This window comes from Tyto alba, unplaced genomic scaffold, assembly GCF_018691265.1.
Source record: "Tyto alba isolate M040663 unplaced genomic scaffold, T.alba_DEE_v4.0 Super-Scaffold_2, whole genome shotgun sequence".
Classification (NCBI taxonomy): domain Eukaryota; kingdom Metazoa; phylum Chordata; class Aves; order Strigiformes; family Tytonidae; genus Tyto; species Tyto alba.
In genome coordinates, this window is record NW_024881282.1 from 82,106,869 (window position 1) to 82,127,115 (window position 20,247).

The following is a 20,247-nucleotide window of genomic DNA, read 5'->3' on the forward strand; positions in this document are numbered from 1 at the left end:
ATTCATAACCACAGAACTCTTTTCAATACTGCTGTTAATATGAGCAGTTGTGTCATGCAGTTTTTATACCAAAGGCATTAGATATATTGCAGAGTGGGAAAAGGAATAAATTATAACTTTTCTGACGTTTCTGAGATGCGAAGTCATGTGTTATGAATTCTTCATAGAGATGTCACTACTAGCCATTTTCTGGTTTATTTCTATCTGCAACACTTAGTTTCTGTGAGAAATGAATGAATATGTTAGCCAAGAATTTCCAAAGCAATGAGTCATTTAAGATTGGCAAAGGAGAGAGAATAGAGAGCAATAGCTCCTTCCCCATTAGTATGACCTGGCTCAGAGTGCCTACTCCAAGATACATGATTGGGTAGAAATGTCAGCATACACATTGCTCTCCATCTTCTTTTCCTCTCTATATACAGTCCAGACACCTCCCTCTGACAAGTTTCCATTTTTAAGTTCCCTAGTCAATTAATTGGCACATTCCTTTAGACCTCTCAGCTCTGGAGTGCAAAGATGCCAGTTATTTTTAGAAATATTATCTGCTGCTTTTCATGAGTTGAAAATCTGCATTTTAAGAAAAACTGTCAAAGTCGTTTTGTCTTCAAGAAAATGCACCACTAGAAGCTAAAGCCTGTGTTTTTGCAGCTTTGTGTTTGCATTGCATGGGTCAACTATAGAGTGTCTGAAGGCTCTGACATTCGATAAAAAATCAGTAGGCACATTCAAAACAAGATAAGATAGAAGGACATTTCCTTATCAAGCTGACAGAGAGGTCTTTTCTGGTGATATGTTCAGAATTATTGGGCATGTCTTTGTGTTTCTTTATCTCCTTTCTCTCCGACTTTGAGTTCCATCTCAGGGAAAATAATTAACATTTACCAACAGCATCTTTTAAGAATTTCCCTCTTGGGATTAGGGAGATTTACTAGCCCAGAACCTCTGATGTGCTCAGACTCCAACTGTGCGTAAAAAGAGGCACTCATTCTCCAGGCATGTCAGTCTGACACCTTTCACCAGTACTACATTCACAGAGAAAAGAAACATGGAATTATAGTTCTAATCCAACAAAGGGCCAAATACATAATGCCCTCTCTTTCTAAACATATCGACTTGATAAGAATTTCCCCTGTTATCATTCCTAGCTTAATGAATGGGGGGAAGACAGAAAAAGAGGCTTTAGAAAGCTGCAAAAATGAGTGAACTGTGGGGGTCACTTATTGCTTCTCTGAGTTTGTATCTGACCACAACTCCAGTGGAGGAGGAGCTGAACTCCTAATAGTCCCACCACAAACAGGGGTTAACTGGAATAAATCTGGGTGCAGTCTGGTCTCTGCAGTTTCCTGTTATATTTGTAACTCTAATTCCAAACTGGACAGTGAATACAGCCCTGAAGGAAGCTCACAGATATTCCTCAAATTATAACATAGATATAAGGGACCTGGTGAGTCCTCTTCTTACAGCTCTTACTCAGAATCATCTACTCAAGGCAATCTTTCTTCTAAATACGTTTAAATTATGCTTCATTAGAGTTAGTTCTGCAGCATCAACAGATCCATGTAGGACAGAGGTGGAGTTTATGGCTCATATTTTAACAGCATGGCAAGGCTAAAAAATGCTTCAACTCACACCTAGTCCTGTTGACACTCCCTTGCTGATGGAGTGAGGTATTGAAGGGAAGGTTTGGTCCAGACTAAGAGCATCTGATCTGGAAATCAAGCAGCTAAAAAACATGGAATCTGCATGGCTATTTTTACATTAATTTTCCCTTAGGCAAGAGATTACAATTTTAGAAACACCTAAGACTATACCTATATGACATAAAGCAGTGCGGCATGAAGATACCTGAGCAAGTGCTGAACAAACAAACTTTATTGTGGAGCTCCACTGTGACTAATTAACACAGCTAGAAGTAGCTATATTAGTCCGGGCAAACTGCCATGCAAACCTACTATACTGCTTTTTGTATCCAAGCAAATTACTTTAGCGTTACCTAAGGCAGCTGGAATGCAATACACTTTAAGGGATAGAGGAGCCTTAGTCCCACAAATTATTGGAGATGCAAGGCTCCCAAAAACCTAAGTCACCCTTGAATTCTATTTTAAAGTAGGAATAAGCTTAAGGGAAAGGGCTACTTCAGGAAATTGGTCTCTATATAATCTTTATTTAGTAAATTCTCACTATATTATCCACTAAAATTATTCAATCATCTTGTCTGATTTAGATAAAGGTTGCCTGTGCTTAAGGAGTATGAAAAGAAATAACCCCTAAGAAGCCCAGAGAAAGGCAATTCCTTCATTTTAAAGGTTACTAGTATGATTTGTAACTGGTTAATTTTTTTTTTCATCTAACATACATTTTGCTCCAATTTCTCCCTTCCAAGCATGAACTCACAGTTTTTACCATACTCTTGAGCCAAGGTCCTAGTATACTACCCTAGGTTTTTGTAATTCTTTTTAAGTGCAATGTTATTCCTCCTAACTTTTATCTTCACGTGTAGCAAAGAAACTACCTCCTGTAATGGGCTTAAGAAGGTGACATTTATTATCTTTGAAACTTTAATCATGTAGGTTTCGTGAGCACTCCTGGAGAAATGTTTATCCTCAGAAGTAGCTGAGACAATGCAAGTTGTTCAATGCATCCTTATGTGGGAGTATGTTGAGAATTGTGCATTGAAGCTTACAAATGCGATGAGATGTTTTAATAAAACAGGAGATATAAGAACTACTGAGGGAGGAAAAGGAATCTGCCTGTTTCCTCTCTGCCAAGATACTGTCACCCAAATTTAACAACTCCTATTTCAAATCATAATATTTCAATGAAAGGACTAATCACCACCCATGCATAACTGTGGGATACTGTCTTAATCTACAGGGCTGATCATAGCTTGGAAGCAATTCCCACCAGCCATTAAGGCCATGAGGACTTTGCTGGAGCATCAAGCAAAGGTGTTGTAGATAGCCAGTTTCTGGTTTCTGAGAAATGAAGCCATAGCTGCTGGGAGCTGGTACAAACCCCTCACTTAATTTGATAAAAGCTTTCCAGTGTTACTGCTATCACTTACAGTTTCTGTTACTATAATGCACAGTAGTTGTGTTCAAACCACTAATATAAGTGCCTGATTTAAACTTTCCAGCACGTCTCAGGGAAGAGTGATGGAAGTATTTATTTATTTATTTATTTATTTATATTTGTCTTCTGGAGCTGACAGATCTGCTTCTTTATATAGTAAATGAGAAGGCACAGCAGATACCAGAAGCATCTAGGTAACATACATCTCCCCTAATTTTAAACATATAGATACTTTTCATATTCAGAAGAGAAAAAAACAAACAAACAAACAAAAAAAAACAACAAAAAAAACAGAACAACAACAAAAAAATTTGACACTGATTCTTCTTATCGACTATATATCTCTGTCTTGGAGTAAGGTGAATCCTATTCCCAGCATAAACAGTCTAGCTAACTTGGGTAGCATGACTATTTCTCTTCTTCAGGCTTTCCAGCACATTAAATCATCGAAACCATGACAGTAGCTTTGATACCAATGCTAGGTCTCTTTCTTAAATTATTGATACATGAAATGTAGTCATGGACCATGATTTCAACATGAGAAGTGCTGTAAAGACACTTACCAGCATGCAATAGATGCAATATAAAATGTAAGGCAGGAATCTGTAGATGGACAGGAGAACGCGGAGTAGCAAGAGATCTTATTAATTTTTATGATGGGACATTATCACAGCACATAAACAATGTAACTACAGCCAACCTTTGTGTGCATCATGACAGAGACTAGTTTTAAGGATCATAAAATGGCATTGCAGATATCCAAACACCACTTCCCAAATGCATCTAAGCACTCTTCCAAGCATGAAGGCTCTCGATCTACCAACCTTGCTCGTTCAGATATCTGAGAACACCAAAGTGAAAGGAGAAATCCCACTCACCTTGCCTGGACTGTATCCTCCTGAAAGCTACTTCATCCAGTGTGCAGTTTCATTGTACAAAGTCAAGGTGGACAGGATATCCAGAGCACCTGGGAATGGAAGGCAAGCCTGTTGTGGCCATTCCTTTGAGTGCACACATAAGCAAGACAAAAATCAAGCCTCAAAAGGTCCAAGGACTTTTTGATTGCCTTCAGTATTTGAGTGCCTTCCAAAACAATATGTGTAATAATAGCATCACATCAATTTGGAAAAAAACAGACAACCTTCACAAGTTTCTGTACCCCAAAGCAGATGCAATTTTTCAATTAGATCAGTCTAATAAAACCCTATAAACATTATTTCATTGGTATTCATAGTCTAGAACAGTTACACTGACACTAGTATTACTTAACATTAGATATTATCAAACTGCTCTTCATAAAATATGTTTATGAGCCCTGAAACAAATAATTTGAGTGTTTTTGAGGAAATATTTTATTTTTCTATTTACTCCAAAGCCATCATCAAGGAACAAAATGGCAGATTGATGCAGAAGTTGGAAGGGTTGAGCTATGTTATTTCACTCCTGGTAAATAAAACATCATTTGTACTCTAAATTTGATATTAAATATTGGTATTTTCCAAACATTTTATTTTATAGCTCATGCAAGCACTAAAAGAAGCACCAACGCCTGCTTCTCTCCTAGATTTGTTTGACGTAAAGACTAGTGAGGGACCTGTAATATTTTCAAGACCTAATATGTTTACTGCTACTATTTGCATCCTTTTCTAATGAATTCCTCCTGAGGTTCCCAATTCGGGAGAGTTATGGGGTTTTTTTGGTTTGGTTTTTTTTTTTTTTTTTTAAGAAGCTTGCTTGCAAGGTATATTTTTCCACATATAAACTGCAGTTGTAACTGAATCTCAAAGATGACACCAATCTTATTTTTCTTAAGTAAAAAGAAACATTAAGATGATGCCTAACAGAAGCAGAACATAGTTGAAGTAGAGTATCATGATAAATACATAGTTGCTAGCTAAGTTTCCTCTTGACATACAATTTAGATTAACTGATGTTTAGTCTAAAAAATCATGGTCCAAGATTTCAGCTGGTGCAAAGAGTAATTTTCACAAAGTTCAGTGGAGTGGTTAGGACTATTCAAGAAGCTGGCATTTTACTACTGGATATTTTCTTCCTAACCCTAGATTTCATGTCCTAAGTGGTCATTTCCTGGTAACACCTCGGTAAACGTCATACTCCTGAGTATTTGTCTGAAGATATGCCTACACAATAGTGCTTGTTCCTGGGGCACAGACTCTGATGTGTAACAAACAGGATGCCCTATAACATAATACAGGAGCAGGGAATATAGCCGTTACCTGCAGCCAGATGAATCAACATGGCACATTTCCTGCTGCTTGTGTTTGAGTAGGAGTTTCCAGGCTGGGCATCATAATCAAGATTTAAGTGTTTGTGAGTAACATAATTTCATTTAAATCAAAAAGCAAAAGGAGTATAAAAGGAAAGCAGGCTCTTTTCTCTGTAACCCACACTGTCAGAAATGTATAATAAGCTTTAATGTTTAGAACAAGTTTTCCAGCTCCATTATAATTGGAAAAACACAGGTAATTTCTGTGAATAAGAGCTCTGCTTGTAAAAGTCTTTTCTATTAAGCACCCAATATCTCCACAATGTTTCTGGCTTTCTATAGCTAATGATTTGTATTTTCATACCATACACCAAACTGTAAGTGCAACTTTTATGTCTGAATGTGAAATTATGGCCATTTTGAATGTGTTTTGACTGTGTTCATCAATATACATTATCTCGGATAATTGTTAGGTCAGTATAAAGGATTATAAAGCTCAAAAACATAAAACAAGCCTAATTTTTTTCTTCCAGTGGAGCTTCTCTGAATTTTGCTACAAAAGAACTCCCTGAAGTGTCATATTGTTGATAATAGGAAATATTTTTTTTCTGAACCAAAGATGCATTCAGCAATAGTTGGATTGCCCACTAGTTGAAGTGCTAGCAGACAATAAAACATGACTGTAAACAATTTCTTCAGATTTATCTTTCAAAAAATCATAAAGTCAAAATGTAGTTTCTTCCAAACAAATAAAGAACGCATTTATAGCAAAATATACTCTCTACTGAATAAGACATATAGTCAGCTGTAACCCCAACTATGTGCCAGACTCGATTCATTTTTTTAAGGAAATATGTGGGTTGCTTATAAACATACTGAACCAAAATATTTAGGTTATCACTTAAAAGGGTCCCTCCATTGATATTAATCCAGGCAAGTTGAAAGCCTAGAGGTTGTTCTACAAATATGTGTGTATGTGTCTATAAATATTCCAGCATTTCCTGTAATTAGTATTGCTTGATACTCTCTATTTTAGGACCTTTTATTAGTTGCTCATAACTTTCCTAATCATTTTGATTAAGACTTTTCCATGCTGGTGTTATCCAGGCAGACTCAGAACTAGTTTGTTTGAATCAAAACAGTTAAGACTTTCCTGAGAATGCTGTTGTTCAATATTAGAAAAAAAAAATGGGGACCAATTTTTATTAGAAATATTAGATAGCTCTAGGATGTTTTGTGGAGAGATTTGAAATTTGGTCTGTTCTACACAGTGTGTATAAGAAAAACTACAAGGAGATGAACAAATTAAAAGCCTTGGAAAAAAAGATCTCAGATCATGGATGCTTGAGACATTACTCTGAGTGTAACAACTGCAATTAACAACAGTGCTCTCTCTCCCCTGATCATGCTTCAGTCCCAGCAAGGCCCATTAGTGCTTGGGTGTCCCGTCTGTCATTTCCCACACAGCAAACAAGCATGCCCCAAACAGTTCCCATCTGTCTGGCCAGACATTTTCTTCTTCACTCTTCTTTGAGACTTTCCTCTTTTTTCACCTCCTCACATCTCTGAGCCCCAACTCAAGCCTGTTCTCAGACTACAGATGCATCAAGTACTGACCTACCCCTGCACTTCTTTCTCCTTCCTGGTCTCTTGGGCCATCCTTTTTTTTCCTGGACAACTGCCATCATTGCCCCTTCTCCTAGTGCCCTAAGATCTTTCTTATTTGTATTTTGATGCTAGCTCTCATTCCCTTTGACCTGTAGCCATTAGCCATCCTTCCCAAATATGTTCCATATTCCAGATTTTCATGCTACCCCCACGTTGTGCACCAACACATGGGCTTGCAACACTTTCCCAACCGGCTCACCCAAACCTCCATCCCTTCATGGTTCTTTGTCCATTTTACACACTACCAGTGCTGGCATCCACTTACAGTTAGTCAGTTCCAGTCTTTCCTCCATGTGTCCAGTCCCATCAGATCTTTTAACCTAATGTCTGCATCCAAATTCGGGAGGCGGTGGGGAGGGGTGTTTGTGCGTGTTAAATATTTTTTCCTTTATTCTGCCTGAGTTCAAAAAGGGTTATTGATAGTATGGAAGACTTTGGTTTTCTGGGTAGCACTTAACAAGACTGTAAACAACTGCTGTTGTCAGCAGAGATGATGGCTAAATTTAATACCAGATAGTTTTACCAGGCCCACCACATACTTGCAGAGTTGTGACTGTATACGTGCAAACACACATGCATGCACACATACAAACAAATACACTACTGTATATATACAAATGTTTTCTTCAAACTACTTTCAGTAGAAGAAGCTTTATCTGTCTAGAAAGATGCAGCTGCCGCTTGTCCTGGATTTGTTGATACACCAGAGCTCTTTGGCATTGCTCCACTGATGCAGAGAATCACAAATGCTGCTTATACCAGTTTACAGCTGCTTTACATCATCTGAGATGCACCACACAGAAATCTCATACCAGCAGATCTGGTCTTATCTTTATCTTCAGAAATTTTCAACCCTGATCACTCTGTCCTTTCCCTGATTATCCTTATGTAAATGGTCTTTAGATTTTAGATGATGAGAGAGATTTGCACTGTGATTTTTCACTCCGGAAAGTGAAACTTGTCCAAGAACAAGTTTCCTTGGAACACTCCCAGGTAAAATTATCCTGTCCCAGAAAATATTATTAAATATTTTCAGATCAGTATTTTTTTATTAAGAATAGGCCTTTTCTTCTGATAACTTGTAGGAAGAATTAACAGCACGCTCAGAAGAGCTGGGTATGAAAACCATGGGGAAGTACAGTATTAACTAAGTTTGAAGACTGAATAATGGCCCTCAGTCGCATAATTTTGCACCTTAATTGTGAAACTGTGGGATATATAATAGTTATCTAAATGGAATCTGTGTAGCTATTCACTTTGAGTACTATTGAGAGTTTCATTTATTAACATTCTGAGAGTACCTTTGGTAGAGAAAATGCTGCCCAGGTATTGTTAGTATGCAGCCTTAATGTCACCTGCCTATATTAACATCTGATCTTTTCCAACAGCTGAATGGAACTCCATATTTATATAAACAAATTTTGGAATTACCAGAGTTTCAAAACAGAGGAATACTAGATAATACAAGATATTCACCTGATGTCCTTTGTGATATTAAGCTATTTATAACTTCAATTTCTGAGAAAAGCTATTTGATTTAAATCCCTCTAGTTTATAAAGTTTGAAGTAATGTTCTGTTTAAAGATTAAAATTATCATTGAAATGAATTGATTGAAATGAAAATTAACATTTTCTGTGGCTATATTTCTCCTTGCGGTTGAATGAATTCTCTTCTCCTTTCGATCAGTGTAAGTCAAAATTAAATCTGCAGATGCTATTCCAGTGTATGATGAGACTATGAGACCGGAATCCAGTCAATGTAAGTTAAACTGTGATTAGTGAATCAGACAATGAAGCATCCCACTTTTGCAGTATCTTGTTCTCAGTAAAATCCAGTGCATTGATGATAAAAACACTATTATTTGTTTTGTTATCCTGAAACTTCAAAGAAGAATCATCAGCCAGCTCAACTGATGTAACTAAAGTTAAGTGATCACATAATCACAGAATGGTTAAGGTTTGGAAGGAGCTGTGGAGGTCAACTGGCCCAGTCCCCCTGCTCAAACAGGGCCACCAAGAGCCAGTTGCCCGGAACTGTGTCTAGACAGTTTTTAAATATCTCCAAGGATGGAGATTCCACAACCTCCCTGGGAAACCTGTACTAGTGCTCAGTCATCCTCACAGTAAGAAAGTGTTTCCTGATGTTCAGAGGGAACCTTCTGTTTCTGTTTGTGTCCTTTGCCTTTGGTCCCAGCCTTGGGTTAACCCATGGCTGTCCACCAGGTGCCCACCAAACTGCCCTACAGCTCCCCCTCCATCAACAGGACAGTGGGAGAAAATGCAATGAAAAAGCTTGTAGGTTAAGATAAAGACAGGAAAATCTCTTACCATTTATCAACAGGGGCAAAATAGTCTCCACTTTGGGAAATTAAATTTATTATCAATTAATCAGAGTAGGATAGTGACAAAAAAAAACAAATCTAAAAACACCTTCCTCCACCCTTCCCTGATTCCTGCGCCTAACTTCACTCCTGACTCTACTACCTCCTCCCACTGAGAGGAACAAATGGATGGAGAATGGGGGTTCTGGTCAGTTCATTATGAGTTGTCTCTGCTGCTCATTTATCCTCATGCTCTTTCCTGCTTCACTAAAGGATCTTACCCACCAGCTGCAGTCCTTCACAAATTGCTCCAGCATGGGTCCTTTCCACAGGGTGCAGACCTTCAGGAACAGACTGCTCCAGAGTGGGTACCCCACAGGGTCACAGGTCCTTCCAGAAAACCTGATCCCATGTAGGCTCCTCTACACTGGCCCCAGGTTCTGCCAGGAGCCTGCTCCAACGTAGGCTCTCTATGGGCTACAGCTTGGCACATCCCCCTGCTCCAGCATGGGGTCCTCCACGGGCTGCAGGTGGAGATCTGCTCCACCACAGACCTCCATGGGTGCAGGGCACAGCCTGACTCACCATGGTCTTCACCACGGGCTGCAGGGGAATCTCTGCTCCAGCTCCTGGAGCACCTCCTCCCCCTCCTTCTTCACTAGCCTTGGTGTCTGCAGAGTTGTTTCTCACATATTCTCACTCCTCTTTCTAAGGTGCTGTTGTGCAGCAGTTTTTACCCTTTCTTATATACGTTATCCCAGAGGAACTACCACAGTCACTGATTGGCTCAGCTGTGACTAGCAGCAGGTCTGTTTTGGAGCTGTCTGGAACTGGCTGTGTCGGACATGGGGGAAGCATCTGGCATCTCTCAGAAACCACCCCTGCACCCCTCCCCCTCTTCTACCAAAACCTTGCTACATAAACTGAATGCATGCTGGGCACCATGGAAGAAAGCTGGCTCCATCTTTTTTGTACCCTCTCTTCAGATATTTATATACATTAATAAGATCCCCCTGTTGCAGTTACCTTAATGAAACAGTTTGAATCCTAGAATATTATTTTGATTTTAGTTTAAAAGTATGATTTTGATTTAACATGAAGCTACAGTAGCTCTGAGAACATAAAGTACACTGAGGCCCTTAGGATTAAGCAATTAGTATGCTGTGTGCCTTGAAGACTATAACAATCGTCATGGACTCTGAATTAACGCAATGGGTACTGGTTATGGATCTTGACTTGAAACAATAGGTACCTGAGGAAAACTGGTTTGGTTGGAAAGATCGGCCAAGGGAGAGGTGAACATTAACCAAAGGTGGAATGAGCATGTGCAAGGATGGAGTTCAATCAGCCGACACAGTGATGAAGACTATCAACGACCACCAGAGACCCCCATCCAGTATAACCACGCATGCGTCGGAGACATTTGCATATGATAATAATTTCCAAGAAATAACATGAATATGCTAATAATTGCCCTCCCCCCATTCTATTTAAATCAATTAGTGAGGATGACCAATGATTTCTGCAGAATAGGAATATAGGTAAGGTGAGGTAACTAAAAGCCAATCATTATAAAGGTCAATTTAAACGTTATGGAATTATTGATCTTATGTAACTATGACTCTGCTGAAAAAGTGTATAAATATGTTGTGCTTTGTACCTATCGATGAACACGTCTTTGGCGGAGTTATCCCCCGTGTTCCCCAGCGCTGGAATAAAGAAGTGCCTGCTTATCTCCTTTGTGTAGATAAGTTCTATTCGCAATTGCGACCGCTAACACCCCTCAGCCTTCTCATCTCCAGGCTAAACAGTCCCAGCTTCTTCAGCCTTTCCTCATATGTGAATTGCTCTACACTCTTAATCAGCTTTGTGGTCCTTCATTGAACTCTCTGCAGTATGTCCATGTCTCACTTGTACTTGAGAGCACATAACTGGACACAGTACTCCAGGCATGGCCTCACCAGTGCTGAGTAGAGGGCAAAGATCACCTCCTTTGATCTGGCAATACTTTACCAAATGCAGCTTCAGGATACTGTTTCCTTTCTTTGCAGCAAGGTCATGTTTCTAGATTGTGTTCAACCTGGTGTCCACGAGGACACCGAGATCCTTTTCTGCAAAGCTGCTCTCCAGCTGGATGGGCCCCAGCGTATTCTGGTGCATGGGGTTGCTCCTGCCCAGGTGCAGGACTTTAAACACTTCCCCTTGATGAACTGTACCAGGATCCTGTCAGCCCCTTTATCCAGCATGTTGAGGTGCCTCTGGGTGGCAGCACAACCCTCGGGCTTATCAACCACTCCTCGCAGTTTTGTGTCATCAGCAGACTTGTTGAGAGTACACTCTACCCCATTATCCAGATGTTAGGCAGGAAAGGACCCAGTATTGATCCCTAATCACTGGTCTATGCCACTGATCACCACCCTCTGGCCTGGGAATTCAGCCAGTTTTCCATCCACCTCACTGTCGGCTCATCCAGCCCGTACATCAACAGCTTCTCAATGAGTATCTGATGGAAGACATTGACAAAGGCCTCACTGAAATCCAGGTAGACAATACTCACGACTCTTCCCTCATCTATCAGGCTAGTCACTTCATCATAAAAGTTATCAAGTTCATCAAGCATGACTTCCACTTGGTTAATCCATGCTGACTACTTCTGATGATTTGCCTGGAAATGGTTTCCAGGATTAACTGTGATCCTAAAACCTAAACTCAGCAAAGATCCTAGGAAGCTAAAAACTGTACAAATGAAATCTGAGCAAAACATAACAGTATACAGTTCTGTCCATACCTTCCTATTAAGTTATAACAATTCAGAGATTTACATGGTGTGTAATTCAAGCACTTATCCAGTTCAAACCTGAACAGGAAAAGACAATTCCAAAAAACCCCACAATTAAGAAAATGGGAGTTGGGAGATCTAGAACTAATTAGTACTATACATCACAAAGATAACTGAAGGGAGATCTGTTAACTTAGTGTTTACATCCCACATGATACATATTTAAACTTTTTAATTTATCGTAGTAGTTACACATTGTACAATTTTAAACTCTACTTTTTTCACTTCTATTGATCTGAGTGCTGTGCAAACATATTGAAAGACATCAGGTAGCATTTCTAAATATGGCTGAAACTTAGTAACCTGCAGTCCTGTTTTACCATAAAGCTTTGGGTCCAGAATTTAAACAGGCTTTTAGTATTCATTGAGCTGCAGAAGTTTTATCCAAAACATCCTGCCGTAAGGATGAAACCTATAGGGCTCAATATTCCAGCCTTCCTAGGGTTTGTGAATTCTGCACAGCCAGATTTGTTATAAAATGTCCAGGTGGACTGTACTGCTGAGTTATGCCTTGAAGCCATGAGACAGGCTCCCAGGATCTGAGAGTTTGTAGCAGAAAACAAAAAAGACACTTCAGGTTTCAGTAGGTTTGCAGCAACTGATGCTTTTGGCAGTTCAGTCTAAAAACCTAGCTCCATTCAAGTATTTTCATTTTCCAGGGTCAACACCCCAGGTCCTTGAAAACCTTCTCCAGAGCTGTAAGCCTCAGTAGCCTTTTCAGAGACTGCATGAAATTCTTGATCATTTTCCAGCTCTTATTACCTCTGTGGAACGGAAAAAAAAACATCAGGCAGACACCCTGTAGTCTCAGTCTCACCATGCATCAGACTAAGTCCTAAATAAGAAGAAGAAAAAAAAAAAAAAAAAGTGAAAGAAGTTATTTTTTCTGAAGCAGTATTTCACTGACTGCAGCACTCCTTAGTGGGAATGAGGGTCTGAATTAAATCCCTATGGAAGTGGTCTTTTACCCAGTAGTCTATAAGCAGTATATGGAGTTATGAGACACCTCAACATAAATCCCATTTCTTTGTGAATAGATATTGATCCTCATCCCCAAAGTAAACTTGAAGCATCACTTCTGAGACAAGTAGGGAGAGCACTTCAGTCAATAACTGATTTACCTGCCTGGATCAGAGACTCTTTCCACCTTTTTATTTCCATCTCAGTCATCCCCGTAATGGTCCCATGTGCAGTGAGAAACCTTCAGAAAGAGCAGTTCAGAGATGCTGATAGTTCCCTCTCCTCTGCCTCCAAAAACAGAAGCCTGGTGGTTGTATATATTCCTCATACATAACATCTGCAAGTTCATGTCTCTCAGAGAGTGGTGCCATGTTAGTGTAAACAACCATTCTACACCTCATATGAATAAAATCAACTTATATGGAAACCAGAAATACACCTTTCTTGCTGCTTATACATATATTGGGAGTATGTAAGGGCTGCTACCACACTAGGCTAGGATAGAGGCAGGTGCTTTACTTGTTACTCCAGGTGGTGCTTAGCCATAAGAGTCAATGTTCTTCCCAGAACTGTCAGTGTTTCACTGGTTTTTCATATGCTGAGTGCCACAAATATATGGGCTTGACACTATTCCAGTAGGAAGTTGAGCTATCAATGTCTTCAATCATCCACTGGTTTAAGAAATGCTTCAATCACATTTAAATACACTCTAGACTTCTAAATCGTGTTGGCATGTCTAAAAATTTTGCTGAGGAGCTCTGTGAAATATATGATGTGTATTTAAAAATGGCAGTGTGAAAGAGTTTGCTGAAGCTATAAATCTATCCAAGTTTCAGAAGCTAAGAACATTGTTATTGACTAGCTAGGCAGAATAAAATTTAAATGCCAACTTTCCTCCACAAAAATCAAGACACCTTCAAATCCAGCTATTTACAATTAATTTTATATGTGTTCTGTTAAGAATAAAGTTGGAAAGAAGACAAATCTCATATATAGGTCACTATTTGTTTGCAGTTGTTTGTCAAAATGAGAATGCTGGTTTCCACATGCAGTATTAAATTTGAACAAATATATTGATCATACAACGACAGTATAACCAGAAGAATATGCTGATTTCCCCTGTGGAGAGGAGTTAGCTAGTACTGCAGAATTTTTCCTCTTAATCTAAAGATATGACAAATCTCTACTTGGCAGCAATATTGTGAACCATCAAGTGAATCCATTGCTCAGGGAGATTACTTGGATTCAGAGAAGTCCCAGAAGGAGCCATTCAACTTCAAGGCATACGCTTGCGTCTTCACAGCTCTAAGAGAAAAGCTCACACTGGTCAGTTCTCACAGACAGCACTTACAGTATTTATTTATCGAACAACTAGATATTTCTGTATCCCCACTCTTACAAGTAGTATCAGATTCAATCCATATAAGCACGAATGGCCTAATAAAACACTTCATGGCACATGGAGAATTGAGCACAGTTATCTTAACAGAGATGTCAAAAGGTCATAAATACAAACAGGGTTCATAAAATAGAACCAAACTCCTGCAAGCAGAAATATGTTTCTTTTTCACTATCATAATAATAATTTCCTATGGTTGAGTATTTTACTTCTCTTTGTTTTGTACTCTGGGATTTTGATTTTCTAACCTCACCCTCCTTATTCTGTTTCCCTGGTGTGTAATGCTCTAAATTCAATCTGTTTTCGTTCATTTCAACTATGTGGGAAGTCTGTAAAATTCCTTAATTTAATTGCCTTGCTGATGCTGCAGCCCTGGAATAATGGACCTTTACTTACTTGGTCTGAGAGGAACAGCCTGGTTCCATCAGACACGCCAGCTCCCATTCACCTCTTGTTTGCATCAGGCACTTGTCAGCATAATACCATTGGTCTGATTTTTTTCTGGTTTACAAAAATTCAAATTAGTATTACACAGAGGAAAAAAAAATAATAATAATAATAAAAAAAAAAAAAACACGGCCCTAGAAAATCACTTAATTGTCCTCCACAAAAGAAGTCTTCAGGGGTCCAAACCATCACTTTTATAATTTTCATATCTGGGAGAAAAACCTTCTTTGGAACATTGAAATATTTTGTTTTGACATTTATACAATAACATGTTATTATCTAGGAGGCAACATTTAGAAAAATAGATATTAATAACAAAACCAGATCCCGTTTTCCCAGTTTTTGTGTACACATCAGACACTAGAATATCCTACAGTGTGTGGAAAGCCCACATTCAGATTGCTTCTTACCTGACTTGGACTATGTACAGGACCTCTCTGGATCTCAGATTACACCACTCAAGCCTTAAAGAAATCTGAGTCTACTCAGATAAACTTGTTCTCTATTGCAAGCCAAGAGAAAATCCACTTGACACAACAAACAGCATAGAAGTTCCTTTATTCAGTGTAAGGTTTTTATTTTTTTTTTTAACCTTTTCATCTTATATTTTAGACCATGGCCTACACAGCCAACTATTTATACAACTCTAATTAAGACTAACCACAAGGAAGCCAAAGGTCAGAAAGAGATGTGTTAAGTAAATTCAGGGAAGTTATTCCTGATTAACACTAACATAAGTGAGAAGAAAATCAGGCACTCCACATTTATCACTTCTGTCATTTACCTCCATATATTAAAAAAAATAAAGTACAAATAGACAGATCCCATGTTTCTGTAACTCAGCAAATCTCCACTGAGCTTTGAAAACCTGCACCACCTGTGATTCTGGCCCAACTGTTTAAGCCAGTTAAAACCATGCTATGTGTGCTCGTTTAAACATCGTTTTCACATTTGATTGATTCATTCTAGGAAGTGATGTGCCACACACCTGCTCTGAGAACATCTTCTGGCAATTGCCCTGTTTGTTTGAACCACCAGTATGTTTCACCTGACCCTTCCTTTCATCTTTAAGTAAATATTCTATCCTGATGTGTCTGAATTCCTGTACAAAATTTCTAGTGTGATGGTATTTGCTTGATCTTTTATTTTCAATAACTGTTCTAAAAAGCCAAGGTGTTATTTTGTTCTCATTCTTACGTGGTTTCAATTGTTTTCAATGGAACCATTAGGCATAAGGGTGTAAAATACATATTTCCTAAAGGATCAGAATCCATCTCTGTTCCTGCATTTGAGCAAGGAAAGGCCTACAAAGTTTTATGAACCAGTGTGTCCATTTCAGAACTTGTGTTTGTCGTAACCTCTCCTCTCTGGACAACACCTTGTTCTGCAGGGGATTTCTGTCTATTTAAAATAAGGGCAGCAGGATCAAGACCCAGCTGAGGATGGGTCAGACTCTGAGTCTTATGTGGATATACAGCACTATTTTCTTCGCATAGGAGTGTGAGAGAATTGCAGCCCCCAAGTTCAGGCAGATTTATGAATCTCTCCTTCCTCCATCCAGGAAGCCAAAAAACCAAAAAGTACAAGCTATCAGCCTAGACCAAGATGAACTACTTCTGGACAAAGACCCTAAAAGAAAAATTGCCAGGCAATATTCAGGAGGGGAGAAGGCTCCCTTTTTGCTATCCCCTCCTCAACAAATTTCATATCTTAAGTCCTATGAAATATTACTCTTTCTTAATGATAAAGTTATGTCCCCAGATCTCATTCCACCATTTCAAATGAGGTTACTTTCAGCTCAAAAATGGTGTAGATAAGGTCAGCATAAGGCCAGGTTTACTACACTTGCTTAAGTTTGGAGTCCAGTTGGGACAAGCTCATAGGCCTTTACTACTTCTAAACTTTTCTTTCCTCTTCAAGTAATATCCTTGTGTTCCTTGCACACTCTCCTTCCAAGTTCACAAACTTCAGCTAGAATAGTAATTATTAATGGGTGTAAAAAGAGAAACAGACATAGTTCACTTGTAGTTCAAAGCCACAACGAATAGGTAACTAAACACTAGTCAAAATGATGCAGACAGGTAAAGGCACTGTATCCAGACACAGCACTGAGAAGTGAATACAGATCATCCCTTCCAAGAGTCATGTTGATGTGCACATCATCCAAATGTCTGTTACACATGTGGCACAGATTTCAGAAATCAAGAGGATGAAGCTACGTTTATTTTGTTCTTATCTCTATTATGGTTTGTTCTGCATCAACAATAACCCCTTATTGGTTTTGTATTCCAGATGCAATAAACAGTTTTTATGAGAGATTAGTACCTCAACTTTGCTTCTGCATTTGATCAGCCAGAGCAGCTGTTCATTATTTTGTGTATTTCATGGCAGCAGAGATTATCACTTAAATAGACATTAAAACTTGAGGTGGGGGGAGTAATCACTTCAGCTGTTGAAAAACAGATTTTCTTGCTCTTTTAAAATATTGTAAAATGTTCAAATGTTTCTTTGACAGATGTGGTGTTTTGACAGCACACTCTATTTTTCTGATTTAGTGTATAAGCAGTAGTTATTGCCCTTCTGCTGGTCTGGTAGGTGTCAGAGGTTTGCAGAAAAGCCCAGATGTTGATTTTAATAGAAATCAAGACTCCTGCCATAGAGAACACTTAACTAGGAGTCCAAAATCCAGATTTTATTCCTGGCTATGTGTGTTACTTTATGTGAGTCACACAGGTCAAGCTATTCTAACATATCGAGAAATTAAAGGAATTTTGGAGAATCTAAAGTTTAATCTCACTGTGCCCCATATCTCTCCAAAACAGGGTAATAGATTTCTTTAAGAGTTAGCTACAAATTTTGAACTTGGAAATCAGCATCTTTTACTGGTTGACATACCACAACCCCTCTTATATAGGCAAGCAAATTAGATGATCATGATGAAAACTTCTGGGTTTGAAATCTGTTCATCTGTTCATTCCTAATGAAGTGTTTAGATACTGAGACAGTTATTTGTTTTCTTGATCATGATATTAAAGAAAATAAATTGGTAAAAATGCATGTTTGCCATCAGAAGTGGCCAGAGAGTGGAAAAAAAAAAGCCCTGCTCTGTAACTGTTTTCAAAAGTTAAGGGTCTGGTGTGTTCTGGTTCCAGTATTCACTAAGGTAACAAATCTCAAAATGAGAGGGATTTGTTAATTTAAGCCCATTGAAGGCTTAAAATGTACTTGAAAATATTTGTTTAGAAATTGTGCTGATTGGAGACAATCTTCTTGCTCCAAAATCTTATGGTCATCCAATTAAGTGCAGAAACACTGTTCACTGTAATAACAGAAGCCCTGTTGCCTGCACATGCTGTGCTGCCTGCATATGTATATAAAAAGAGAAAGATAGTTTCTACCCTGATAATTTTCTAAAGACTGAGATCAGCTAAAGACAGCTGTTGTGCTGAGAAATGAGGGCAAAGCAGGCTGATAAAGATAGGCACCTTGTGAGATTTTCAGTTGCGCATATATATAGGCACCTAAAGTACATAAGACTGAATGAAATCAAGTAGGCAAAAGTACACTCTAAGCTAGTAAATTGGAAAATATTGATGGAATATATACTTACCTTTAGGGGTCTGAACACCTTTGAGGATCTGGTCCAAGACCAGGTTTGCAACAGAACAGGGACTATCTGTCTCCTGTGTCATATCAAGCATCTTACCAATAGGACTAACAAGCAATGACTATAAGGCACAACATTTTCTTAAAGGAACTTATGGAAGTGTCATGGAGAAAAAGGAAAAATAATGTTCTTATTACAATGCAGATCCTCACTGATTACTTTCCTGGGTCAGAAAGTGTAAAGGAAGCTATTCAGAAAATTTGGCAACACTGACATGAACCTCCCTAGCTCTCGGCACCTGGGGATCAGAAATCCCCAGTTTTATGGATTCCATTCTAACAGCTTCTTTGTCCCTGTTCATAATCTGCCCAGCTGAGAGGCAGGGATAACACTTCCAAACCCCAACACTTTCTGGCTGCATGGTGCAACGAGGTAAAACCAAGTGAGTTTAACATGCATCTCTATTTTAATTCTCTTGCCATATAGTAAGTCAGCTGAGTATGCAGATGCCTCCTTTGTGTGCTAGCATATGGTTGGAAGACCAGCAGAAAGTTCCTACTGGAGTTTTGTTCTGACATAACTGACCTTCAAAGGCACAGGGAATCTTGTCAGAACATTACAAGCCAAATTGAGGAATGTATCACCTGAGCAAAATAGTCTTGAGGACCACCCATCTTTTTGTCCCTTCCTTCTCTGAGGTCACAAATCAAACACAGACATCTACTTCTGTCTCTGAATAATATCTTAGGACCTGTTTTAAAATATATTGAGCATTTGTATTCCTGAGAGGATTGAAATATTGTCAATGTAAATTATAAATTCTCCAAGAATGTTATTTCCTCTCAACTCTATTGTTATATCTCTCTAGATTTCATGACACAGTCCCTTTCAAAGCTCTTTAATTTACATTCCACAAGCAGAACACATCCTTCCATTCAGTGCATCCTCTAGGTTCAACGTATCTTGAAAAGTCCGAGTCCATCCTAATGTGTAATTCACTTCTTACAATGGTAAGGTATTTGTTTATTTAAATGCAATTTACATTTCTGTATTGTTCTGGAGTCATCAGGCTAGCCTTATCTGAAGAAATGGTGATCTTGCAATGAAATATTAATAGCTATCCTATAATTAATACCATATTGTCATCACAAGAATTGACAGGAATCGTTTTCCTCCAATGTCACTCTATTATTTCCTCTTTTTTTTTTTTTTTTTAATAAAAATCATTAATTCAGAACCTCATATCTGAATAATCCCTGGTGCATAGGATGTTACTTTGAAAGCACAACTTAAACTTTTTTTTTGCCCATTTATTGCTTGGCTTGTTGCATTAACAAGAAAACTGATAAGTTTAATATCTTATGAAAATGAAAGGGGACTGTTATTATTTTGCTAAAGTGCTAATGGTAGTGCCACTTTAAACTAAACTAAAGCATACCACAGGCTAAGTGAGATTCTTGGTAGGGAGCATATCAAGCAATGGAAGAGAATTCTTATTTATTGGGACAACATTAGCATTTTATGGTACAGAGATTGATTACCCAACCCCTATTTGTTTATTTCTTGCCTGCTATGCAGCGTTCTCCTTTAGGCTCTTGTATAATTCCCTGTTTCCCAACAGTAATAGCGATTATTTGATTCAATGATAGATTATGTAGCCTGTATATAATCAAGAGCTGGTAGCAATTACATTCCAAATTTAAAGGC